At 49.3% G+C, this 25,506-nt stretch overlaps 1 pseudogene; it reads left to right on the top strand.

Moving 5' to 3' along the window:
* Positions 1–167: 167 nt before the first annotated feature.
* LOC121582299 lies at positions 168–24,987 on the top strand (annotated as a pseudogene).
* The last annotated feature ends 519 nt before the right edge of the window (positions 24,988–25,506 follow it).

Below are 25,506 nucleotides of genomic sequence, written 5' to 3'. Positions count from 1 at the left end.
GAGAGAACGAGAGAGAACAATAGCAGTGTGCTGGATCTATGTAGGTAGAGCTGCTGGGGCAGGGCTTGCAGTGTAGACACTTGGCTGTGGATAGGTTACAGGCTGCAGGCAGTGTGCTGTTGGGGAAGCTCCCTTGTATGATTAGGGGGATCGACTCTTCTGGGAGAGAGAGGGGCTGGCTTTCTGGAGGAGGTTGAGGAGGAGGAGGAAAAGGAGGAGAGAGTGTGCTACCGTTCATTTAGAGGCAGCAGCAAGGGACTGAAGCATCGTCTGTCTGAGCTGAGGTAGGGGAGCAGGGCTGCATGGAGTGGATGAATACTAGAGAGTAGTGCTGCCTGTCTGTCTGTCGACACACTGTCTGGACTCTCACGCTGCATCTAGGATAGATTGTGTGTTGAGTGGATGATAGGAAGAGAGGATGCAGGTCTGATATGCACAGTATGTGTGTTTGTGATCATAATGTGGATAGGTTTGTGTGTGTTCACTACATCCAAGCAGGTGAGTGTAATGTGTATGTACACGTGTATGTGTGTGTGTGTAATGTGTAAGATTAAATGTGTGTGTATGCAGTATGTGTCTGTATTCATGTTTGTGTGTACATGTAAGGTATCTATACTGATGTATACATGTCCCATAACTTCCTCTGTTTGTGCACTGTTGTGATTATATTGCAGTGTTTTCTTAGGCTCCAGCTGTGTTGGAGTCATGGCTGCCTGAGGGACTGCTCCCTGGCTGTGTGGATCTGGAGCCCCCTCTGATATCATGCTGAGAGCTGGGCCAGCGGCCACCACTCTAATCCTGCTGCTGTCATACTGCTGCTGCCACCTGTGTCACTCCCTGGGTAAGTTCTCCCTACAGTACCACAGTGGAGGACATGGAAGACACTCTCAGAGTGATGGGCCATCAGAGACGTTATCAGACTGACAGATGCCCACTCTGCACAACTAGGGTAATCTACTGGGACAGGATGATAAGGAGATGAGCGGGAGGGCAGATGGAAAATCTGAGGATGGGAGATAGTGAAGAGGCTACGTCAGCTGAGGATGGGAGATAGTGAAGAGGCTACACCAGCTGAGGATGGGAGATAGTGAAGAGGCTACGTCAGCTGAGAATGGGAGATAGTGAAGAGGCTACACCAGCTGAGGATGGGAGATAGTGAAGAGGCTACACCAGCTGAGGATGGGAGATAGTGAAGAGGCTACGTCAGCTGAGAATGGGAGATAGTGAAGAGGCTACACCAGCTGAGGATGGGAGATAGTGAAGAGGCTACACCAGCTGAGGATGGGAGATAGTGAAGAGGCTACACCAGTTGGGGATGAGAGATAGTGAAGAGGCTACACCAGCTGAGGATGGGAGATAGTGAAGAGGCTACGTCAGCTGAGGATGGGAGATAGTGAAGAGGCTACGTTAGCTGAGGATGGGAGATAGTGAAGAGGCTACGTCAGCTGAGGATGGGAGATAGTGAAGAGGATACGTAAGCTGAGGATGGGAGATAGTGAAGAGGCTACGTCAGCTGAGACTTTAATATTACATTAAAAGAGGAACTTATGAGGGATGATCATTAACAGATGGGCTGAGTAATGTCAGTATGACCACTCAATTTATCCAGACCTAATTTCCCTTTTAAGTGGATTTGTAATCAAAGTGTATGGTCTCAAAGACTTTGTCAACATTTGTTATGAAGGTGAGTGGTTTGGTTTCCTGCTCTCAGTTAATTAAGTATCAATGATATGCAACCCTGTCTGGCATAGTGCAGTAATTTCCTGTGGTTGGTGACCTTCTGTTCAGCTGGGAGAGGAGATGAGCTGAATAAGGGAAGAAATGTCTCTATTAACCATTTGGGTAAAGAACCTCAGAGTTCTAATAACTGTCCAGTCAATAGCAGAAATATAAGCTGGACAGTCCAGATAGTTCCACGTCTGCCTCCTCCCTGCCAGCCAGCCTGTGCAGAAACAGGATTGATTCTTGCACTGACTTTGAGTCGCTGACTGTAATTTATTTTTGATAAGAGCGTCTGCTAAATAGCTCAAATGGAAAAATGTAATGGAGCTCCTCATATGAAATTCTGTCCTTCGTTAGCGGGCTGGGTTTAATGACATGGGCTGTGTGGACTGCAGAGGAGAGATAGGAGATGTGTAAGATCACATATTTTAATCTGCCTTCTCTTGGGGTGTTTTTGTAAACCCCAGATCTTCAAGATGACTCATAAAATATTCACATCTTTCATCAGTACAGTACACAGCCAGGGATCCTCTGGAGAGATAGCCTGGAGTAATGCCTGACTGGCTACACACTCAGGTTACACTAATTGTAGATACACCTATTGAGCATTTCTAACACAATCTATACACTGGATTACAGATATCGTAAAGGGTTGGGAAGTGGTCTTCAGATTGTGTTTATCATTCAATCATGACAATTCATGCTGAATTGTTGCTCCATTACAAAAATCTAATGAAGCAACTATGATGCCCTTGCTCTGTGAGGATTTTCCAGTTGTGCAGACTCTTCCCCTCTGATTTGATATGGATATCTTTGCTCAGTTTAAATTAATAGGGTCCTGTGGTTCTCAGCATGCTTGCTGGTGTTGGTCTAATGGAGGACATTAGAGCCAACTGCAGAAGAGATTTTGCACGAGTTGTATTTACTCAATTAAATGCTTTTTATTTCATACATACCTTATTTAAAAAGTATTACTTAGCTAGTTACTGTCATGAGCCCTCTCACTCCACCGGGTTACCACCTTAATGTGTTTCCACTATCTTCCACTCTGCTCATCTCTCTCTCTCTACTCAGCCTAACGAGCTCCACCTGTCCCTGCTCTGCTCGGCTCTAATTACTCTGCCAGCTGCGCTGCATTACCCACTAACCTCTCCCAGTATTTAAAGTCCCGTCTTTCAGCTCTCCTTTGTCAGATCGTCTGCAAAGCTCACACCCGGAACCTGTGTGCTCGCGCTTCTGGCTCACCCTTGTTTTGTGACCCCCGGACCTGCCTGATTCTTGGATACTCTTCTGCCCCAGGAAAACCAGACCTGCTTTCTGCCATTACGACTCCTGACTACTCTTCGACCCCGGTAACTCTGACCAGCCTTCTGCCTTGCTACAACGTATTTGGATTTCCCTTGAACTGTACTTCTGCCTTGTTTCATCCGCCCCGTTGTGTCTGTGTTTCCTCCCCCAGGACTTCTGGACCACCAACCACCGGCGTCATCGGACGCATCGCTGCCACTGGGGGGGCACAGACCCAGCACATTGGACGGGATAACCCCTGGAGCCTTCACTCACTCCCTACTTCCCTTTTCCCTTAAGTTTTAATAAACTTTCTGGTGTGACGCACCATTGTGGTCCTCTTGTCGTCTGTCTGAACCGTGACAGTACGATCCGACCATCATGGACTCAGCGCACACTTCCCCGACATGGAAACCGAAGAACCTGAGCAACCCACCGCCATGCTACGCCTGGAACACACTGAGAGAGAGCTAGGCCGCATGAGCGGCGACATCACCTCTCTGCTTCAGGTCGGCCACCAACAGCATCAGCAGTTCCAGCAGCACCAGCAGCAGTCCCAGCAGCAGCAACAACAACTCGCCAGGATCATCCAACTCCTCACCAACCTTACCCCCAGCCAGTCTGCCCACCAGCCCTGCCTCCGAGTTACCTGCCCCGGTCATTTCAGCCGCTGCCCCGGAACCCAAGATTGGAAACCCCGAGCGGTTCAACGGCGATTCTACCCAGGTCCGGCCATTCCTGACTAGCTGCCGACTTCAGTTCTCCTTGCAGCCAAGGACCTTCGCCACGGAGGGGGCTAGGGTCGGGTATGCCATCACTCACCTGACGGGCCGAGCTCGACTCTGGGGAACAGCAGAGTTCGAACGTCAAACCCCCCGCATGTGCAACCTTCGACCTGTTTGCTGAGGAGATGCTGAAGGTGTTTGACCTGGATTCACCAACCGCAGAGGCGTCTCGTGAACTGTTCAGTATTCGACAAGGCAGACGTACAGTCGCAGACCATTCCATCGACTTCCGAACCCTGGCAAGACGAAGTTCTTGGAACACACCATCGTTGGTGGACGCGTTCTTCCATAGCTTGGCTGACTATATCAAGGACGAGTTGGTCTCCCATGAACTGCCTTCCACTCTTGATGAAGCCATCGCACTGACTGTCCGGATCGACAGAAGGATACAGACCCGTCGTCGTGAGAGGGGGCGCCAAGGTCCACCAACTACCGGCATTCGAGAGATCCGACTGGGCTCCTGTCAGCTACTGCCACTCACCCAAGTCAGCTTGATCAGTCTGAGCCTATGGAGATTGGGCGAGCCTCTCTCACTCCTGCAGAGCGCCAGCGCCGCTCACCTCAAACCTCTGCCTCTATTGTGGAGGTGATGGACATCGTGTGGTAACCTGCCCTTTAAAAGCCGAAGCTCACCGGGCATAGGGGGAGTCCGGTTGAGCTCAATGACCATCCAGTCCTCCGACCGCAAACCCTTGCTGCAAGTTCACCTCCGCCTCTCTGACTCTACTCACACCCTGGCTGCTCTGGTGGATTCTGGCGCCGAAGCCAACATAATGGACATCAAGCTGGCACGCCAACTGGGACTGGAGAACCTCCGTTTGACACCTCCTATTCCTGCCCGGGCACTGGACGGACACTTACTCGGATCGGTCACTCATGTCACGGCCCCGGTCTTGATGGGTCTGTCCGGGAAACCATCAAGAAACTATCCAGTTTCACCTGCTCCCCTCTCCAGGCCAACCCCTCATCCTGGGTTACCCATGGCTCCGCCGGCACAACCCTCAGCTCGACTGGGTGACCGGGGTGATCAGGGAGTGGGGAGAGGACTGCCACCGAACCTGCCTGCTTGCTGCCGCACTCACCCCCTCGGCCAGTACCTACTAACTCCGCCCCTGACCTCTCCCATGTCCCAGAATGCTACCATGGTCTCAGAGAAGTGTTTAACAAAGCAAGAGCCACATCTCTGCCCCCTCACCGACCGTACGACTGTGCCATCGACCTCCTCCCTGGAACAGCCCCTCCAAGGGGCCGTCTTTATTCGTTGTCTGCTCCTGAAAGAAGGTCCATGGAGGACTACATCAATGACTCTCTGTCCACAGGATTGATCCGTTCATCTTCATCTCCGGCTGGTGCTGGCTTCTTCTTTGTGGGGAAGAGGGACGGATCTCTTCGCCCCTGCATCGACTACAGGGGACTCAACGACATCACAGTGAAAACCGTTACCCTCTCCCTCTGCTCACCTCTGCTTTTGAGTTGCTCCAGGGAGCCACTGTTTTTACCAAGTTGGATCTCAGAAACGCTTACCACCTAGTGCGGATCCGGGGAGGGAGATGAATGGAAGACCGCATTCAATACACCAACAGGCCACTACGAGTATCTGGTTATGCCTTTTGGCCTCACCAATGCTCCTGCTGTGTTCCAGGCTCTAGTGAATGATGTACTGCGGGACATGTTAAACAAGTTTGTCTTCGTTTACCTGGATGACATCTTAATCTACTCCAGAAACCTGTCTGAACACACCCGCCATGTCCAGCAAGTCCTTCATCGTCTTCTGGAGAATTCCCTCTACGCCAAGGCAGAGAAATGTGAGTTTCACGTCAAGACAGTGGCCTTCCTGGGGTACATAGTGGCAGAGGGAAGTATCCAAATGGATCCTGCCAAAGTATCAGCAGTCACGTCATGGCCAGTTCCGGAGAACAGAAAGAAGCTGCAACAGTTTCTGGGGTTTGCTAACTTCTATAGAAAGTTTATCCGGAACTACAGTACCGTTGCTGCCCCTCTCACTGCTCTAACCAGCACCAAGCAACCCTTCACCTGGACCCCAGCAGCCGACAAGGCCTTCAGTACCCTCAAGGTAAGGTTCACCTCCGCTCCCATCCTCCAGATGCCTGACGTGGACCGGCAATTCATTGTGGAGGTGGACGCCTCGGATGTGGGAGTTGGTGCTGTGATTTCTCAGTGGGCTGCGGAGGATAGGAAGCTCCATCCCTGTGCCTTTTTCTCACGTCGGTTGTCCCCCTCTGAGTGCAATTACGACATAGGGAACCGAGAGCTGCTGGCTGTGAAGCTTGCCTTGGAGGAGTGGCGTCACTGGCTGGAGGGGTCCACCATTCCATTTCTCGTTTGGACCGATCATAAGAACTTGGAGTACATCCGCACGGCCAAACGGTTGAACTCCAGGCAGTCCCGCTGGGCCCTGTTCTTCACCAGGTTTAATTTCACTCTGTCATACCGGCCTGGATCACGCAACACCAAGCCAGACGCCCTCTCCCGGTCAATTCCAGAAGGATGACAACCCCTCCAAGGATCCTGTGTCGATTCTGCCAAGTCCCTGCATCGTAGCAGCTCTGACCTGGGCTGTTGAGGAACAGGTGCTGGAAGCTCTCCGTAACCAGCCCGGTCCCAGCACTTGCCCAGCTGACCGCCTTTTGTCCCCGAAAACCTAAGGTCCCAGGTCGTTCAGTGGGGACATGACTCCCGCCTAGCTTGTCACCCTGGCTCCACCCGCACTTACAACCTGCTCGCCCAGAGGTTCTGGTGGCCCGCTCTGAGAAAGGATGTCGGGGAATTCGTCCAAGCCTGCCCCATCTGCAACCAACACAAGTCGTCCTGCCAGCCCCCAGCCGGATTGCTGCAGCCCCTGCCTGTGCCCAGACGTCCCCTGGTCTCACATCGCCCTTGACTTTGTCACGGGGCTGCCCCCTTCAAGGGGGCAAGACCGTCATTCTCACCATAGTTGACCGATTCAGCAAGATGGCACACTTCATTCCCCTCCCCAAGCTCCCAACCGCCAAGGAGACCGCCCAGGTGGTCCTGGAACACGTCTTCCGGATCCACGGACTGCCAAAGGATGTAGTTTCTGACCGTGGCCCACAATTCTCCTCCGCTTTTTGGAAGGAGTTCTGTCACCTGCTGGGGGCCACAGTCAGTCTGACTTCCGGATTCCATCCCCAATCCAATGGGCAGTCAGAGCGGGCAAATCAGGAGCTCGAGAAGGCACTGCGATGCATGACTTCACGCAACCCCCACTCCTGGTCGCAGCAATTGACATGGGTGGAGTACGCACACAATTCTCTGACCTGCTCTGCCATCGGTATGTCCCCTTTCCAATGTGTTTATGGATACCAGCCTCCTCTATTTGCCAGTCAGGAAGGGGAGGTTACTTGCCCATCTGCCCTTGCGTTTGCCCGTCGATGTCGCCGCACCTGGTCACAGGCCCGAGCCACACTTCTCAGATCCGTTGCCAGCTACACTACCGGGGCCAACCGTCGGAGAATCCCTGCTCCCACCTACCATGTTGGTCAAAGGGTGTGGTTGTCGTCAAGGAACCTGCCACTCAGGGTGGAGTCGCAGAAGTTGGCACCTCGGTTCATTGGCCCATTCCCTATCATAAGAGTGATTAGCCCAACTGCTGTCCGGCTCCAACTGCCCTAATTCCATGAGGGTGCACCCCACTTTCCATGTGTCTAAGATTAAGCCCATTCATGAGAGTCCGCTGGTCCCTGCTGCGCCTTGTCCTCCTCCTCCACGGCTCGTCGATGGTGGTCTGGTTTACACCGTCCGCCGCCTGCTTCGGTCCAGACGGAGGGGTAGGGTCTCCAGTACCTCATTGACTGGGAGGGCTATGGACCTGAGGAAAGGACCTGGGTGCCAGCTAGTCGGATTGTGGATAGGACTCTCATCACCGCCTTCCACCAACGGCATCCTGATCAACCTGCAATCCGTAGGGGCCGCCCCAGAGGATCCCTAACCGTCCTGCCCGCTCGGCTTCCTGTCCTGTGCCTGATCCTGTCTCGGGACCTGTCCCATCTCCCGACCACGGCCCTCCCGGCTTCCTCCGAGGATGAGGGCGTTCGCTCGACCGTTCGGAGGAGTTCTAGCCCTCCTCCCGGCTCCCCTCCTCCCGCCCGGCGTGGTGTTGCTCTTGGGACTTCTGGGGCCGTCCCTTGGGGGGTTCTGTCATGAGCCCTCTCACTCACCGGGTTACCACCTTAATGTGTTTCCACTATCTTCCACTCTGCTCATCTCTCTCTCTCTACTCAGCCTAACGAGCTCCACCTGTCCCTGCTCTGCTCGGCTCTAATTACTCTGCCAGCTGCGCTGCATTACCCACTAACCTCTCCCAGTATTTAAAGTCCCGTCTTTCAGCTCTCCTTTGTCAGATCGTCTGCAAAGCTCACACCCGGAACCTGTGTGCTCGCGCTTCTGGCTCACCCTTGTTTTGTGACCCCGACCTGCCTGATTCTTGGATACTCTTCTGCCCCAGGAAAACCAGACCTGCTTTCTGCCATTCGACTCCTGACTACTCTTCGACCCCGGTAACTCTGACCAGCCTTCTGCCTTGCTACAACGTATTTGGATTTCCCTGAACTGTACTTCTGCCTTGTTTCATCCGCCCGTTGTGTCTGTGTTTCCTCCCCCCAGGACTTCTGGACCACCAACCACCGGCGTCATCGGACGATCGCTGCCACTGGGGGGGCACAGACCCAGCACATTGGACGGGATAACCCCGGAGCCTTCACTCACTCCCTACTTCCCTTTTCCCCTTAAGTTTTAATAAACTTTCTGGTGTGACGCAATTGTGGTCCTCTTGTCGTCTGTCTGAACCGTGACAGTTACTAAGTTACTACTTACAATAGATGATGGTGTGATGGTTGTACTGTAGGTGTTATATGACACATTGTTGGATCATATTTATATTGTTTTTCACAAAGGGTAGTGTTCAGAATCTCCCAGAGAAGCCAGACATGCAGCAGAATTTTCTGCATGAAGTTGTGCCGAGCATGAGAGAGAGAAAGTCTAAGGATGATGAATCTGCTAATCACAGTGATATTGACTGAGGAGGTCTAAGAATGCTGCTATTGATCTTGAGCCTGAGGACGACACTGGGGTGTTAACTGTAGTCAGCCCCGCCATGGGCCTGTCATCTTCAGGTAAATTTACAGTCATATTGAACACACATAAAATAAGCCCATGAGCATGTGGGGAATGATTTAAGAGCATTGTGTCCCTCAAGAATTTAATCGATACTTCTTCATTTTCTCCCTGCGCTGGAGACCTGTTTACAGTAATAATACAGCAACCTTACATCCTTCGTTTGAACTAAAGTGCTGAATATAATAAATTAATCGTGAAAATTGCTGGTGCTTAATTCTGCATTTACAGAGGCTAACTCCAGATGTTCCTCCCAGTCAGCAGTTGTATGTAGACTAGAGTGACGGCTGATGTCTTTAATATGGAAGGTGCACCTCCGGTCTCTCACTCTCTAAAAACCCAGCTAGCCCTTAAGGGGCACAAAGACCTCACTGTGTCCTTCACACATAAAAAGCCTCCTCTATCTAAGGTTCCATCCTCCAGCCCTTTTCTCCATCATCAACCCCCCTAGGGGCCTACAACACCAGGCTGCCATGGATACCAGCATGCCACAGAGGCCAGCTGATGCACTGATACAATGAGGTATCCATCAACCACAGTCACAACATCAGACCCATCTGTAATGAAGTTATGGAGAGTAAAACTCATTGGGGCTTCGTTCCTCATAATCCAGATAGAAAACACACTGAGTCAAATTAAATTAGAACAGAGCGGGGGATGACTGACAGGATTTACAGAGAGAGAGACCAAATAAAACAGAGCTGATAGGAAGAAATGCATTAGTGTTGGATGATGGAGGGAGGCAGACTAGACTGGCAGCCTACACTATTAAAGTCTTCCCACTTGACACTGGTGCTGGCATTGAGCAATGGAGTCAAATTTAATCTCTCCATGTCTATGCATCCCGCTGACAGTGAGTCATCAATTACGGAGGAAATTGGAGCACAAATGCAACCCTGGCTGCTATCTTTAGTTTATTCTGTGCAAAACCTTCATCAGCTTTTAAAGGTTTGGACAGCCTTTGTTGCCTGAACCCCAGCCAAGTGACTCTAACCTTTAATCACTGTTAGATTGTTTATAGGCCTACTTCTATGGCGAAGAACTGGGGATGAAGCACCACTCTGTATTGGCAGCAGAGGAGTCTCTTCCAGGGAGGAAGAGGAGGATACATTTGAGGGAAAAATACAATAAAACATATTATTCAAAAATCCTCCTTGTAAATAAAATAACACTTCTGTTATAAACACCAACATATCTGATCAAACATACTAGTTTGCAGAGAATTCTAACAGGAAGGACACACTTGACCTTTGTCTCCTTCCATGAGCAATGGAAAACACCAAATCATCAACAAAAGGCATTGACTATGTTGCCTTGACAAAGTGACAGTGAGCTTTCTTCCTCTATAGATAGTGAATGTCTGGTCCTGGTCTGATAAACAGGGACCAGAGATGTGATTGTCATGATGCTGAGATCGCTGGGGTGATTTCCTGCATGTTAAACTGGAGATTGATGGGGTTATTGACAAAGTGCCAGGAGCCAGGGACTATGAATCATCGTCAATGTGCTTTAGTTGGGCTGAACATGGGCCATGAGCTGTTACCAGGATAATATCCCCTGTTAACACGTCGCTGACATGATGCAGCTTAAGGAAGGCTAATGTGGTGTTTCCCTGCCTCTATAGGAATCCCCAAACTGTCCTCCTATGCCAAGACAGAGGACAAACTGTTCAAGAACCTCTTCAGAAACTACCAGAAATGGGTAAGGCCTGTAGAATACCTCAACGGCACAGTACGGGTCAGATTTGGACTGGCCATCTCCCAGCTAGTGGACGTGGTGAGAAAAATATGATTATTATGGTATATTGTGATTTGTGTTTTCCTGATGATTATTTTGATGTTTGTCAATGCAAGCTGGACTTTATTAAGATACCTTAATAGAAAATGACTCAAGTAAAAGTGAAAGTAACCCAGTAAAATACTACTTGAGTAAAAGTCTAAAAGTATTTGGTTTAAAATATACTTAAGTATCAAAAGAAAAAGTATAAACCATTTCAAATTCCTTATATTAAGCAAACCAGACGGCACCATTTTCTTGTTTTTGCAAATGTACGGATAGCCAGGCACACTCCAACACTCAGACATCCTTAACAAATGAAGCATGTGTTTAGTGAGGCTGCCAGATCAGAGGCAGTAGGGATGACCAGGGATGTTTTCTTGTAAGTGTGTGAATTAGACCATTTTTCCTGTCCTGCTAAGCATTCAACATGTAACGATTACTTTTGGGTGTCATGGAAAATGTATGGAGTAAAAAGTACATTATTTTCTTTAGGAATGTAGTGAAGTAAAAGTAATCAAAAATATAAACAGTAAAGTACAGATACCCCAAAAACAACTTAAGTAGTTTAAAGTATGTTTTATTTAAGTACATTACACCACTGCAAAGAATATATCACTATACATACATTTAGGCTTTTAGGCTAGTTGTTTGCTCTGTACCACATTTACACACATACTGACAGTATAACAACACAAAGGTACAGATAAAACCTTTACAGTATGGTCTCTCCATTACAGGACGAGAAGAACCAGCTGATGACAACCAATGTGTGGATGAAACAGGCAAGATCTTAAACATATTTTGGGGGGTGCATAGTATATTTAAGTGATAATGCCTGAAAAGCCTGTGTTTGGAGGATATATTGGTACGGGTGTTGTTAGGCCCGATACGAAGTCGAGGGCTGGCAAACCATGCCAATATATCCTCCATACACAGGCTTCGAGGGCATTATCACTTTTATACAATGGGTTACCAACATATTTAAATAATGACTTACATATTTTCATTAAAAACGTTATTTTGATACATTTATTCATACTATTTCATCCTCACACAAGATATAGGCCCGACACAAATCAAGGGTTGCTACGTTCTATTGGTTCGGTTCCCAGAGATGTGACACAGTATTTAAATATTTTTGTTCTGTATCGTTCTAAATGTTATATTGCCATACTGGCTGGCATACGTTCTTGCTTGCTAGTTAGCCAACTATGGCTAACTTACAGTCACGTCAAACAGTGCAGCCAGAATAACAACAAAGTAGCTGCATCTGCATTTGTTTAAGCTGTTTTCTAGTGACATTTATTTGGATACATCCATAACAATGAGCTAATGATGTGCGATTTCACCTGCCATAGAAAATGTGCTCTCTCGTCAGGACACTGTTGTTCAGAGGAGCTAGCCAACAACACATGCTAACACAATCACTTCAAACTGAAGCTGGAAAAGACTGCAAACTAGCTGCACTTGATTTTGTTTACCTGTGTTCTATTGACATTTCTTTGTACAGTATAAATCCATACAAATTATGCTGATTCATGATTTCGACTGGCTGAGAAAAAGCTGCCTGCCTGTCTGTCTTGTCTCAACTCGCTGACCCCTACAAGTTCATTACTATGGGATAGCTGGAGATCAAATTTCCAATATTGAAACAGTGTTACAAATGTCAGATAGACAGACAGCAAGGTTTATACAAATCTCCACTATTGAAAACCAATTGCTAGTCTAAAAGAAATGGGAGATAATGTCTAGATGCTTTTACAGTGGAGGTCAAGTTTATAAATTGTCTGGCTGGGCTGATGAGACAGTGGATTGCGCAGTGAGATGGAACAGTGTAAATAGGCATTTCAATGTCATGGCTTTAGCCGGTGGTAACTTGTGGAATAGACATCGGCTGGAATGCGGTTTTAACCAATCAGTGTCCAGGATTAGACCCAGCCGTTGTATATTCACAACACTCTACAGCAGTGGTTCCCAACCAGGGTACTAGGACCCCTGGGGATATTGGCCTATCCAGAGGGGATACTTGAAAAGACTCATAAGTCCATAGGGTTACTGGTAAAATGCTCATAGCGGGTACTTCAGGGGTACTCCAGGCGGAGCAAAATTCATTTGGGAGTACAGTAACCAAAAAGGTTGGGAACCCCTGCTCTACAGCAGCGTCAGCTAGACCAACAAAGGCAACATGGCATTTAGAGTAACAATCAACCTCCCGTCCCCTGCAAGTCCCCTTGTTCTTATGGCATTTCATGAAGAGCTCACATCTTAATTTCTCCCCACCCTCCTCCACCTTCCCTTGTGCCCACACGAGCCACCCACTTTGCAGCTCTCGCTCCCCAGCAGCCTGCCTAGCCCCCAGCCACCCTGACAGCTTCATTCATATCCTCTGACTGCATCTGTTCTCTACAGACAGGGAATCATCCCTCCAGACCAGGGTCTGCAGGTCAGCCTCTCCCTAGTCTGCCACAATGACAAACAACTCCATGCAAATCAGAGGACAGAGAGCAATAGCTAACATGGCCACATCTATTCATCAGCGGTGAATGAGGAGATAAGGTTGAAAATATGGCTCTGTCCACGTCAATGCTTCTCTCCCACTATCTACTTTATTAGACCATAAATGTTTATATCCACCCCCCCCCTTCCCCCCACCCCCCCGTTGTTGTTTCATCTAACTGTCCTAAGATGAATGCACTAATGTAAGTCACTCTGGATAAGAGCATCTGCTAAAGGACTGTTAGCACTGAGAACACAGAAAGATTGTAATATGAAGTTGTACAGCAATAGTAACTCAAAGCGGAATAGAGAAATCCATCATTGGCTCTACTATTCTCACTACCAGGGTTGGTGTCAATTCCATTTCAATTTAGGAAGTAAACGGAAATTCCAAATCTAATTCCAATTCTACTTTATGCTTCTCTATGAGAAAGAAATTAGAATTTCAGTTTCAATCTTGAATTGACTTTGTTGAAATGGAATTGACCCCGACCCTGCTACTACTAGTGATCAATGAGTGTACAAAACATTAGGAATGCCTTCCTAATATTGAGTTGCACCCCTTTTTGCCCTCAAAACAGCCTCAATTCGTTGGGGCATGGACTCTACAAGGTGTAGAAAGCTTTCCACGGGGATGCTGGCCCATGTTGACTCCAATGCTTCCCACAGTTGTGTCAAGTTGGCTGGATGTCCTTTAAGTGGTGGACCATTCTTGATACACACAGGAAACTGTTGAGTGTGAAAAACCCAGCAGCGTTGCAGTTCTTGACATAAACCGGTGTGCCTGGCACCTACTACCATACCCCGTTCAAATGCGCTTGTCACACCCTGGCTCTGGGACTCTATATGTTGAGCCAGGGTGTGTTCATTCTATGTGTTTATTTCTATGTTGGTAGTTCTGTTGTGTTTATTTCTATGTTGGCTAGAGTGACTCCCAATCAGAGGCAACGAGTGTCAGCTGTCGTTGGTTGTCTCTGATTGGGAGCCATATTTATACTGTCTATTTTCCCTTTGTGTTTGTGGGTTCTTGTTCCGTGTTCGGTCATTGTTACCGTGGACTTCACGAGTCATTTCTTGTTTTGTTTATTGTGTCGATTATCACTAAAGATAATAACGTTCACCATGTTCGTTCAGCACGCTGCGCATTGGTCTCTCCCTGACGATCGTGACAGAAGAACCCACCATGCAACGACCAAGCAGCGTGTCCAGGGGCAGCTCTTGGGCTGGACATGGGAGGAAGCGCCGGGAGAAGAGACGGTGGAGGCGCGCCGTAGAGAGGAGCAGGCAGCCTGGACATGGGAGGAGATATTGGACGGTAAAGGGTCCTGGACTTGGGAGGAAATCCTGGCAGGGATGGATCGCCCGGCCATGGAGTGAGACAGTGGAGAGGCGACGGAGAGAGGAGCAACGGCGTGATCAGGGTCGCTTCGTCGGACGGTCGAGAGGCAACCCCAGAAATTTTTTAGGGGGCACACGGCATGGACGACGGGGCTGACGGAGGCAGAAAAGGGGCTGATTCAGAAGGCCACCAGGTTACGGATACACGCCCTGTACGTCCTGTGCGGGATGCCTCACACAGAGTGTGTGACATTCAGCCAGGACGGGTTGTGGCCGCTCTCTTCACTCCAGGTCTCCTATCGTCTCCACAGCCCGGTTCGGCCTGTCCCTGCTCCACGCACCAAGCCTACGGTGTCGTCGCCAGCCCGGTCCGGCCTGTCCCTGCTCCACGCACCAAGCCTACGGTGTGCGTCGCCAGCCCAGTCCGGCCTGTCCCTGCTCCACGCACCAAGCCTACGGTGTGCGTCGCAGCCAGCCCGGCCTGTCCCTGCTCTACGCACCAAGCCTACGGTGTGCGTCGCCAGCCCAGTCCGGCCTGTCCCTGCTCTACGCACCAAGTATACGGTGCGCTGTCGCCAGCCCGCCCGGCCTGTTCCTGCCACCGCACCAAGTCTACGGTGCGCTCGCCAGCCCGGCCCGGCCTGTTCCTGCCACTCGCACCAAGTATACGGTGCGCGTCGCCAGCCCGGCCCGGCCTGTTCCTGCCACTCGCACCGAAGTATACGGTGCGTACGCCGCCAGCCCGGCCCGGCCTGTTCCTGCCACTCGCACCAAGTATACGGTGCGCGTCGCCAGCCCGCCCGGCCTGTTCCTGCCACTCGCACCAAGTATACGGTGCGCGTCGCCATCCGGCCCGGCCTGTTCCTGCCACTCGCACCGAGCATACGGTGCGCGTCGCCAGCCCGGCCCGGCCTGTTCCTGCCACTCGCACCAAGTCTACGGTGCGCGGTCGCCAGCCCGGCCCGGCCTGTTCCCTGCCACTCGCACTAAGCCAGGGGTGCGAGACGTCAGCCTGGTAAGGCCCGTTCCTCCTCCATGCACCAAGCCAGGGTGCGAGTCGTCAGCCTGGTAAGGCCCGTCCCTCCTCCACGCACTCAAGCCAGGGGTGCGAGTCGTCAGCCTGGTAAGGCCGTCCCTCCTCCACGCACCAAGCCAGGGGTGCGAGTCGTCAGCCTGGTAAGGCCCGTTTCCTCCTCCACGCACTAAGCCAGGGGTGCAGTCGTCAGCCTGGTAAGGCCCGTTCCTCCTCCACGCACCAAGCCAGGGGTGCGCGTCAGTCAGCCTGGTAAGGCCCGTTCCTCCTCCACGCACCAAGCCAGGGGTGCGCGTCGTCAGTCCTGCACAACCTGCGTGCCTGGGTCACAGGTGCCTGGTAAGGTACCGGTCAACTGCTCCACTATGGAGCTGAAGCTAACCGCTCCTGCTAAGTCCAGTTCAGCTCCAGCCGGCGGGGCCAGACTGGACCAGGGGCGCAATGAGGCGTTTATTGGAGGGTGGTGGTCAAGGCCGAGCCAGAACCGCCGCCGAGGAGGTATGCCCGCCCAGCCCTGTTTTGTTCAGGTTGGAGGCGCGGCTCGCAGTCCGCGCCTTTAGGGGTAGCTGTCACACCCTGGCTCTGGGACTCTATATGTTGAGCCAGGGTGTGTTCATTCTATGTGTTTATTTCTATGTTGGTAGTTCTGTTGTGTTTATTTCTATGTTGGCTAGAGTGACTCCCAATCAGAGGCAACGAGTGTCAGCTGTCGTTGGTTGTCTCTGATTGGGAGCCATATTTATACTGTCTATTTTCCCTTTGTGTTTGTGGGTTCTTGTTCCGTGTTCGGTCATTGTTACCGTGGACTTCACGAGTCGTTTCTTGTTTTGTTTATTGTGTCGATTATCACTAAAGATAATAAAGTTCACCATGTTCGTTCAACACGCATTGGTCTCTCCCTGACGATCGTGACAGCGCTTAAATATTTTGTCTTGCCGATTCCCCTCTGAATGGCATACATACACAATCTATGTCTCAATTGTCTCAAGGCTTAAAAATCCTTATTTAACCTGTCTCCTCCCCTTCATCTACACTGATTGAAGGGGATTTAAGAAGTGACATCAACAAGGGATTATAGCTTTCACCTGGATTCAACTGGTCAGTCTATGTCATGGAAAGAGTAATGTTTGTACACTCAGTGTATAGAGTAGTGGAATCAATTTTCTCTCAGGAGGAGAAAAGTAATTTATGGTGTGCTCCAGCAACAGTCTTGTAAAAGAGATGACCATTAATGAAAGATGGTGAAGGTGACTCATCCCTCTCTCTCTCTCTCCTGTTTAGGAATGGTTGGACATGAAGCTACGCTGGAACCTTGATGACTACCTGGGCATCACTACCATCAGAGTCCCGTCAGACTCCATCTGGATCCCAGACATTGTGCTCTATGACAAGTATGTACCATGCCCATCACTGCCAACAATTTAGAACAAAAGATGGCACTGATATTGAACTAAAGCTTTCTGAGCACTATAATCTCCACATTAGGGTTGCAAATGGAGGGTATATTACTAGTCTTGACTTGGGCGGTAGCTGTCCGGAACGCCATACTAGCACGCCTTACCGGCACTTCAAATTTGTTGGGAATTCAGTACCAGCCCCTATATAAAAACAATGTAGCCTTTTGTTGGCCCAGACTCACACACTGAGGCAAAAAAGTTTGATCAAAGCAGAATGAAGGTGGCATCTTCATTGAATAGCAATGGCGAGTGGGCATTCATTTCCTAATTCTGTTTTGTTCAAGTTAATTTGCACTCAATCTCTGAATCTGTGAGTGACAGTATAGCCTGTTCGAGATTGCGCAGATTGAAAACGTTGTCACGGTTTACTAAGCCAGAACCCAGAAGCAGACCAGGACAAGGTAAGTGGTGTCAAAGGTGAGTGTTTATTTAACTGATCCACGAGTGCTGCTGAATAATCCAGGGAACAGAGCGGGCGGCGTGGATGAGTTGTTGAGGGTGCAGTAGTTGGTCCAATGATGGCTCGGCAGCCGCCGACTCATCAGGCAGAGGTTGGGTGAAGGTTCCGGACGAGTGACTGCAGGGAGAACAAAACGGAGGTAAGCATACAACAAGCAACCAAGGTGCAAAACAACAAAACTAATGCTCTAAGCTCTAAGACTGGATCCGCTGATAAACATACTGTTCATGGCTAGCGCATCCGCAGGGAATGGATGTTAGGACAGAGCCTAAGAAGGGTGATGATCAGGACCAGGTGTGCAGATTGCTGATGGGATGCAGGTGCGGAAATCAAGAGAGCTCCCACCTAGCAACGTTGCCCGGCAACCAGGCAGGGAGCGTTCCAGAACCCTCGGGAAACTGGAGATCACGAGCAGAAAAACTAGTACACAGACAGGACCCGACTCAGACTGCCGGGATCGTTACAAACGTGCCAGCCGGAATGGCATGATGCCTCTTACAAATTGTCAAATTAGGATTTGTAAGGTCATGAAAAGTTATGGAAATTAGTTTAATAATTGTTGTAAATGTAATTCATGAAAGCACACTTTTAAATATGGTCAATCAATAAAAAAACTACATATCAGCCATAATCGGAATGACCCTTTAGCGCATGTCTGTGGCGCTGTGTGTGTGCCAGTGCGAGTGGGCCGTTGCCGGAGGAAAGAGAGCGCGACATTTCAGCAGCAGGTATAAAATAATTACAGACAGACTAACTAGATCACCAATTCAAAATATAACTTGTAGCAGTTATTTCGCTAGTTAACTAACAAACTAAGCATTCATTTCATTGTTGCCTTTCCACGGGCACTGTAGAGCCTAAATAAATGTGCACCTTTAGAAAGCTGGGATTCCCCTCTATTAAACAGGAGCCATGGAATTGCGACAACGTTAAAAATATTCTAAGAATAGCCTAATTGACAAATAACTTGCTGTGCATAGATCTCCCCTGAACATGAATATTTTAGCCTTATATATAAACATGTCTAGTTAGATACCTTGCTTTGAAGTAGACTACCTTATCCATTTGATCCCTGACTTATTGAATGAGGGAATAATTTTATAAAGACAAAAGCATTTGGTTGTAATGTTGAAGCGCCTGCACACCCAGGAGCTCTCCAGATGGAGGGTTGACCACATATTGACAACATGTGACTAACAGTGCATCTCTATGTGGGGGGCTATGTGCCTTGATCATGATAACATGTGACTAACAGTGCATCTCTATGTGGGGGGCTAAGTGCCTTGATCAAGGGCACAACGGCAGGAGGCGGTAGGTCTACATGAAATCAGACACAGCAGCTTTCCAGTGTCAATAATGCTACTTTTTCATGTACGCTATAATAATAGTCATGAAAATGTGTTAAAAGTCATGGAGAAGTAATGGAAAATGTGTTTAAACAATTAACAGTGAATAATCAGAGGTCTCTATAGTATAATGTCTAATGGACCGACTTGGAAAAAATACAGCTCCTGCACTCATTCCATCCCAAGTCAAGCACTGTATATTACTGGAAACATTCTAAGTTTACCAGTAAACTACCAGACTTTTGGTATCTTTCAGGGATTTTATGTAATCTATCACCAGACATCTAGTGGCCCTTTTGGGTACTTCAGATTATCACAGGTGTCTGTAACAATCTCTGACCCTCTGTGGCTGCTTTTACACATGCAACGCAATTCAGATTTCTTTGACCAATCACATCAGATCTTTTCACATCAGATCTTTTTCAGAGTTGGTCTGATTGTTCAAAAGACCAATTAATTAAAAAATATCTGAATTGTCTAAATGCAGCCTTAGTGGCCTCATCACATAAAATATCTGAAATAATTCAATAAGATGCTAAACCAAAAAATGTTTTACTATGTCAATATGTCTTTGTTGTCAATGTTTTGGCGTCAAACTGGTGGTAGTTGTGATAAAAGTTAATAGTTGGAAGAGTTGCAGAGTTAATTGAAAATAATGCCATTGTTGATTAAATGCTTTTTTAATTAATTAGGCTATTTTCTCTTAACCATATGGTCTATCTACTTGAAACTCATGGACAATATGGACACAGATATAATAAATAAATACTATATATTCATTAAAAATAAATGTTTTCAAGTATAAATTACCAAAGTTACGATAGATTGTCATATATTTTCTGTTAATTACCAAAATTACTGAAGTTTCCGGTAACTTTGGAAAATTACTGGTAGCTTTGCAACCCTACACAGCATACAGTGAGGGAAAAAAGTATTTGATCCCCTGCTGATTTTGTACGTTTGCCCACTGACAAAAGACATGATCAGTCTATAATTTTAATGGTAGGTTTATTTGAACAGTGAGAGACAGAATAACAACAAAAAAATCCAGAAAAACGCATGTGTCACGCCCTGGCTCTGGGGACTCTTAAATGTTGAGCCAGGGTGTGGATTTTCCTATGTTTAGTTGTTCTATGTTTTCATTCTAGATCGTTTAGATCTATGTTGGCCAGGGTGGTTGCCAATCAGAGGCAGTTGTGGCTCGTTGTCTCTGATTGGGAACCATACTTAGGCAGCCTGTTTTCACTAGTCATTGTGGGATCTTGTTCCGTAAGGTTTGTTTTGGTGTTAACCTAGGACTTCACGTATCGTTTGGTTTGTTGTTTTGTTCGTGTGGTGTACTTCAATAAAAGTATGTACGCTTACCACGCTGCGCCTTGGTCCGCTTCATCTTCCGTTAACGATCGTGACAGAAGATCCCACCATGACTGGATCAAGCAGCGTGAAGAGGAGAGAGGATGGACAGCAGGAGGCCGCAATAGAGCGGTTCAGCAGGTTAGCAGAGGAGGCCGCCAGGTTACGGGGGCCACTGGTCACGAGGGAGAAGGAGAGTGTGGAGGCACGGCGAGAGGAATTGGTTAGGCAGCAGAGGGAGCGGAGGTTTATGAGGAAACCCAGCCCGGTCCGGACCGTTCCTGCTCGCACGCAAGGCAGTGGTGCGCGTCGCCAGCCCGGTTCGGCCCGTTCCTGCTCCCCGCACCAAGCCAATGGTGCGCGTCGTCAGCCCGGTCGGCCTGTTCCTGCTCCCGCGCCAAGCCAATGGTGCGCTCCTGCCCGGTCCGCCCGTTCCTGCTCCCCGCACCAAGCCAGTGGTGCGGCGTCCAGCCCGGTCCGGCCCGTTCCTGCTCCCGCACCAAACCAGTGGTGCGCGCCGCCGCAGCCCGGTCCGGCCCGTTCCTGCTCCCGCACTAGCAGCCTAGTGCGCGTCGCCAGCCGTCCGGCCCGTTCCTGCTCCCGCACCAAGCCAGTGGTGCGCGTCGCCAGCCGGTCGGCCCGCTTCCTGCTCCCGCACCAAACCAGTGGTGCGCGTCGCCAGCCCGGTCCGGCCCGTTCCTGCTCTCCGCACAAGCCTGTGGTGCGCGTCGCCAGCCCGGTCCGGCCCGTTCCTGCTCCCCGCACCAAGCCTGTAGTGCGCGTCGCCAGCCCGGTCCGGCCCGTTCCTGCTCCCGCACCAAGCCAGTGGTGCGCTGCGCCAGCCCCGGTCCGGCCGTTCCTGCTCCCCGCACCAAGCCAGTGGTGTGGCGTCGTCAGCCGGTCCGGCCCGTTCCTGCTCCCCGCACCAAGCCAGTGGTGCGCACTCGTCAGCCGGTCCGGCCCGTTCCTGCTCCCGCACGCCAGTGGTGCGCATCGTCAGCCCGTCCGGCCCGTTCCTGCTCCCCGCACCAAGCCAGTGGTGCGTGTCGTCAGTCGGCACGTCCGTGCCTGTTCCACCGGGTGCCTGGTCGCACCGGTCAGCTGCTCCACGCCGAGCCAGAGCAATCCGCTCCACGGTGTTCAGTCCAGCTCCGGCCAGAGGGCCAGACCAGACCAGGGCGCAACGAGGGTGGAGAGAGTGTGGTGGTCACGCCCGGAGCCGGATCCGCCGCCGAGGCGGAATGCCCCACCCGGCCCCTACCCTCTTGTGTTGGTGTGGCGCGAGTCGCAGTCCGCGCGCCTTTGGGGAGTACTGTCACGCCCTGGCTCTGGGGACTCTTAAATGTTGAGCCAGGGTGTGGATTTTCCTATGTTTAGTTGTTCTATGTTTTCATTCTAGATCGTTTAGATCTATGTTTGCTAGGTGGTTCCCAATCAGAGGCAGCTGTAGCTCGTTGTCTCTGATTGGGAACCATACTTAGGCAGCCTGTTTTCACTAGTCATTGTGGGATCTTGTTCCGTTAAGGTTTGTTTTTTGGTGTTAACCTAGGACTTCACGTGATCGTTTGGTTTGTTGTTTTGTTTGTGTGGTGTACTTCAATAAAAGTATGTACGCTTACCACGCTGCGCCTTGGTCCACTTCATCTATCGACGATCCTGACAGCATGTCAAAAATGTTATAAATTGATTTGCATTTTAATGAGGGAAATAAGTATTTGACCCCTCTGCAAAACATGACTTAGTACTTGGTGGCAAAACCCTTGTTGGCAATCACAGAGGTCAGATGTTTCTTGTAGTTGGCCACCAGGTTTGCACACATCTCAAGAGGGATTTTGTCCTCCTCTTTGCAGATCTTCTTCAAGTCGTTAAGGTTTTCGAGGCTGACGTTTGGCAACTCGAACCTTCAGCGCTCCCCTCCACAGATTTTTCTATGGGATTAAGGTCTGGAGACTGGCCAGGGCACCCCAGGACCTTAATGTGCTTCATCAGCCACTCCTTTGTTGCCTTGGCCGTGTGTTTTGGGTCATTGTCATGCTGGAATACCCATCCACGACCCATTTTCAATGCCCTGGCTGAGGGGGAAGGAGGTTCTCACCCAAGATTTGACGGTACATGGCCCCGTCCATCGTCCCTTTGATGCGGTGAAGTTGTCCTGTCCCCTTAGCAGAAAAACACCCCCAAAGCATAATGTTTCCACCTCCATGTTTGACTGGTGGGGATGGTGTTCTTGGGGTCATAGGCAGCATTCCTCCTCCAAACACGGCGAGTTGAGTTGATGGCAAAGAGCTCGATTTTGGTCTCATCTGACCACAACACTTTCACCCAGTTCTCCTCTGAATCATTCAGATGTTCATTGGTAAACTTCAGACGGGCCTGTATATGTGCTTTCTTGAGCAGGGGGACCTTGCGGGCGCTGCAGGATTTCAGTCCTTCACAGCGTAGTGTGTTACCAATTGTTTTCTTGGTGACTATGGTCCCAGCTGCCTTGAGATCATTGACAAGATCCTCCCGTGTAGTTCTGGGCTGATTCCTCACCGTTCTCATGATCATTGCAACGAGGTGAGATCTTGCATGGAGCCCCAGGCCGAGGGAGATTGACAGTTCTTTTGTGTTTCTTCCATTTGCGAATAATCGCACCAACTGTTGTCATCTTCTCACCAAGCTGCTTGGCGATGGTCTTGTAGCCCATTCCAGCCTTGTGTAGGTCTACAATCCTGTCCCTGACATCCTTGGAGAGCTCTTTGGTCTTGGCCATGGTGGAGAGTTTGGAATCTGATTGATTGATTGCTTCTGTGGACAGGTGTCTTTTATACAGGTAACAAGCTGAGATTAGGAGCACTCCCTTTAAGAGTGTGCTCCTAATCTCAGCTCGTTACCTGTATAAAAGAACACCTGGGAGCCAGAAATCTTTCTGATTGAGAGGGGGTCAAATGCTATTTCCCTCATTAAAATGCAAATCAATTTCTAACATTTTTGACATGCGTTTTTCTGGATTTTTTTGTTGTTATTCTGTCTCTCAATGTTCAAATAAACCTACCATTAAAATTATAGACTGATCATTTCTTTGTCAGTGGGCAAACATACAAAATCAGCAGGGGATCAAATACTTTTTTCCCTCACTGTAGACTATATTTTGAACAGCACAGATTCAATTAATCCAACACGTCAAGCAAAGCCTGATTCAATCCTGTAGAAGAAAAACAGATGTTTATCCTTTCCTCTAACAGTGCCGATGGACGTTTTGAGGGCTCTGTCACCAAGGCTGTGGTGAAGTACGATGGCACCATCACCTGGACACAGCCCGCTAACTACAAGTCAGCCTGCATCATCGATGTCACCTTCTTCCCCTTTGACCTGCAGAACTGCTCCATGAAGTTTGGCTCCTGGACCTATGATGGCTCACAGGTTGTAGCCTACACAGCATTGTGAAACAGTCTACAGTATATTAATGACCATACAGTCTTTAACTGATGTCAGAAATGCGTGAATCTCTTGTTTATACTTTAGGGAGTTAAAGGGGAGATACGTCTGTTGATGTTTAGTCTTTTCTAACCTTTTATTTACTCAACAGGTTGACATCCTCCTGGAGGACTTCCATGTGGACAAGAGGGACTACTTTGACAATGGTGAATGGGAGATAGTGAAAGCGACAGGTAGCCGTGGTCTGAGGATGGACGGATCCTGCCACTTCCCCTTCATCACCTACTCCTTTATCATCCGTAGACTGCCGCTCTTCTACACCCTGTTCCTCATTATCCCCTGTATCGGCCTTTCTTTCCTCACCATCCTGGTCTTCTACCTTCCCCTCCAATGGCGGGAGAAAGATCTCCCTGTGCACCTCTGTGCTGGTGTCCCTCACCGTCTTCCTTCTCGTGATCGAGGAGATCATTCCGTCCTCCTCCAAGGTCATCCCTCTGATCGGGAGTACCTGGTGTTCACCATGATCTTTGTCACGCTCTCCATCGTCATCACCGTCTTTCGCCATCAACATCCACCACCGCTCCTCGTCCACGCACCATGGCGGCGCCCTGGGTGCGCTGTATCTTCCTGCGCAGGCTGCCCAAGCTGCTGTGTATGCACAGCCATGTGGACCGCTATGCTAGCCCTGGCGGGGCCAGGGGCAGGACTGCAGGGAGAGAGTGCAGGACTGGCAGGGCGAGAGGGGGCAGTTGGGGGCATTATGAAGGGCTCTTCACCAGAGTCCACCCCTCATCTCTCCTCTAGGAATAACCTGCAGGCTGCTTTGGACTCTATCCGCTACATCACCATGCATGTGGTCAAGGAGAACGAGGGTCAGAGAGGTAAGATCCCATAGAGTTACAGAGAATCAATCTGCCCCTGCAGTATAAATGCCAAAGTTGGCATGAGAGAATATTGTGTTTGTTTGTTATGATTTTAACACAATTCCAAATCAATCCCTAAAGTACTGAATTTAGGTTTTTGAAGTCTTACTGTAATTCTCTCTATATATTCATCTTCTCTCATACTGTATATTTGTCTCCATCCTCTGATTGTCACACGTAACTTCACCTCTGTGTGCAAAGCCCTCCCCACCCATGTGTCAACGAGGTCATGTGTTGGAGTCTGAAGGGCATGTTTGGTCTCTCTCTCTCTTCAGGTGGTGCAGGACTGGAAGTTTGTGGCTCAGGTTCTGGACCTGTGTTCCATGTGGACCTTCCTCCTGGTCTCAGTTCTGGGCTCTGCTCTACTCTTCATCCCTGTCATCTACAAATGGGCGCAACATCTCGTCCCCAACCTTGCAGGCAGCAGCGGATAGACTAAGCTGAGACTAAGTGCACTGAGCACACCAAATTCAGAGACACTACAGTCAGTGCAGAGGCAGAGACACTTACTCACACATGTGGGTGTGGGAGACCAGTTATAATTGCCAATGGATTCTAGTTCCATCATGATTCTTGATTTGTTTATATGAATGAGGGATTATTGTCTCTATGTTGCTGTATCTGTTGATAGATTAAATTAATATACAATTGTTTTATATTCTGAAAGGAGGATACCTCCTATAGGCGTTACTCTCTCTTGACCCTGATCTCTCTTTTGTCGAACACTATCAAGACTGTTTCGGACAGCTTTTTTCCATCTCCACGTAACATTGCAAAAATCAGAAATTTTCTGTCCAAAAATGATGCAGAAAAATTAATCCATGCATTTGTTACCTTTCTAGGTTAGACTACTGCAATGCTCTATTTTTTCCAATGCCGGATAAAGCACTAAATAAACTTCAGTTAGTGCTAAATACGGCTGCTAGAATCCTGACTAGAACCAAGAAATTTGA

The sequence above is a fragment of the Coregonus clupeaformis genome, unplaced genomic scaffold (genome assembly GCF_020615455.1).
Source record: "Coregonus clupeaformis isolate EN_2021a unplaced genomic scaffold, ASM2061545v1 scaf1702, whole genome shotgun sequence".
Taxonomy (NCBI): domain Eukaryota; kingdom Metazoa; phylum Chordata; class Actinopteri; order Salmoniformes; family Salmonidae; genus Coregonus; species Coregonus clupeaformis.
The sequence above is the reverse complement of the archived record's forward strand: the minus strand, read 5'-3'. Positions and strand labels throughout refer to the sequence as shown.